We start from the raw sequence: 2500 nt of genomic DNA, 5'->3' as shown, positions 1-2500 counted from the left end.
CACGACGCTGCTGCTGAGCGACAACCCGCGCCTCGCCTACGTCGACCCGCTCGCCTTTATGAACGTGGACGCGCTGCGGGAGCTGAAGCTGCACAACAACCACCTGCGCGGCCTGCAGAAGGAGATGGCCGAGTACCTGCCCGAGGGCGTGCACCACGCTGTACGGCAACCCGCTCACCTGCGACTGCAACGCGCGCTGGCTGCGGCGGACCATCGCGCTGCGGGACAACGCCAGCGTGGTGCTGGACGCGCCGCAGCGCCTGGTCTGCCACGACCCGCCGGCGCGCGCGCACAAGCTGCTCAAGGACTTGCAGCTGCTGGGGCTGCCCAAGACGTGCGCGCCCACCGTGCTCAACCTGACGCAGAGCCGCGTGGTGGAGGGCAAGGTGGGCGGCTACCAGGTGCTGGAGTGCCGCGCCCTGGGCTCGCCCAACCCGCGCCTGCACTGGCTGCTGCCGGACGGCTCGGTGGTCAACTCGCGGCTCAACGAGGTGCGGCGCCGCTTCTTCCCGCCGTGCACGCTCATCCACTACCACCTGCGCGCCGCCGACGAGGGCCCGTACACCTGCGTGGCCGAGAACGCGCTCAACGTGTCCCGCGGCACCGTGTGGCTGCGCGTGGCGGGCCTCGACATCCACCTCTTCCCCATCCGCATCTCGTCCACCTTCATCACGCTGGTCTGGAACGGCACGGAGCGGCGCGCCTTCCCCTCCTACAAGATCTTCCACTACGAGGTGGACGAGAACGGCACGGCGGTCGGCGAGCAGCGCGCCAGCGAGACCAGCCCCGCGCGCAAGACGTACACCATCAGCCACCTGCGGTCAGACACGCGCTACCGCTTCTGCCTCGGCAACGAGGACGCGAGCGGCTACTGGCTGGAGATCTCGTGCTGCCTCGCCACCACCGAGGACCTGCAGTTTATGCTGCAGGGCATCTCCCGCACCTCCAGCGCGGCCGTGGCGGCCATGGTGGGCCTCGTGCTGGCTATGACGGCCGCCGTCTGCCTCCTCTCCGTGGCCTCGCGCCGTTACCGGCAGCGCTTCTACGAGAGCCCCGACAAGAGCGGCGGCGGGTCGTCCACCGTGCCCCTGGTGCACCTCTGCCGCCCCCTCATGCCCGCCTCCTGACGACTAGCGGGGGGCGACGGCTTCCACCCCCTCCTGCGCCGCCCGCCCTGCTGCTCCAGCCCCGACCCCTCCACCCTCACGCCCCCGCCCCGCCAGCGCTGCTCCTCCGCGGGGAGGGACTGCCCGAAACACACCTCCGCGGCGCCCCGGCCCAATGTGCTGGAGGACTGCTCCTGCGCGCCGCACCGGTGAGGCCTCTCTGCACCGCCTCCTTTAACTTCCTCCTCCCCTCACCCCGCCCGCCCGCCGCAGACACGCCGCTGCCGCGGACACAAACAAGCTCCGCTGAATCCGGTTTGTGTTCCGGGCACTTCCGGAGCGGCGGCGTGGGAAAGTTAGAGCGAGAAGACCTGCAGGTGGCAGGATGGGGGGGAGGGGGAGGAGGAGGAGGAGGAGATATAAAGCTATATAAAGTACTTAAGTATCAAAATAGTGAGATTTACATATTCTGAGGTAGACTTTGCCTATACGTACTAGTTAGGTGAGGATGTAAAAACAGATTATATCATTACTCATGAAACTCTCTCTCTCTCTCTCTCTCTCTCTCTCTCTCTCTCTCTCTCTCTCTCTCTCTCTCTCTCTCTCTCCCGCAGGTCGACCAGCCCCAGACGCGGGGTCGCCAGCCGCCTCCTCGAGTCCCCGGACCTGCTGCCCTACACGGCCGACGTGGAGACGATGCCCATCCTGCAGGAGACACAGCTGTCCTCAGGCTAGACACGCCCACCACGCCACGCCCGAACACACACGCCCAAAACTGTTCAGCCCTGAAGCCTAACTTGGGCCCACAATACGGCTAGAAAAGGAAAGCCCGAAGGCTGTTCTTAGGGTCCAAATATCCTCAACGGAACGACGCCAACTTTATGAATAGACTCCACGCCATTCCACGCCCACCACGCCCTCTTGAACACACGCTCCTGCCCAGCCCTGAAGCCTAACCTGGGCAAAAAACACGGCTGGAAGAAGGCAAGTCCAAAGCCTATTCTTAGGGTCTAAATATCCTCAACGTAAGACGCCCACACCACTTTTGCCCATGGACACGCTACACCCACATGTCCAGCTCTGAGGCGCGTCCTGACTCAAAAGAATAAGACGCTATTGTCCGACCCCCGAGCGCGTCCGGGGGCAAAGGGAGACCAAGGAAGTAGGTAACTCTTGGAATATACTTCGCCCGATCACGACCACACACACCACGTTAACAGATGCCAAAACAAACGTACAGAAGACTTAAAACACTGAAGGAACGAACATGTACAGAGTCCCTGGTGTGTATATATGACCTTCAGGGACGCTTGAGGTTTAAACAAAGCCATTGGACAGTCTAGCAAGGTGGTGGAAGAGGTCGTACTGTCTTCACATGTCCGGCTATCCTACAA

At 63.0% G+C, this 2500-nt stretch overlaps 1 pseudogene; it reads left to right on the top strand.

Annotated features, from left to right (window-relative positions):
* LOC127000940 (leucine-rich repeat neuronal protein 1-like) overlaps nucleotides 1-2500 on the top strand; it is a 5717-nt pseudogene that overhangs the window by 1108 nt on the left and 2109 nt on the right.

The sequence above is a fragment of the Eriocheir sinensis genome, chromosome 19 (assembly GCF_024679095.1).
Source record: "Eriocheir sinensis breed Jianghai 21 chromosome 19, ASM2467909v1, whole genome shotgun sequence".
Classification (NCBI taxonomy): domain Eukaryota; kingdom Metazoa; phylum Arthropoda; class Malacostraca; order Decapoda; family Varunidae; genus Eriocheir; species Eriocheir sinensis.
This window is presented reverse-complemented; position numbering and strand designations above follow the sequence as displayed.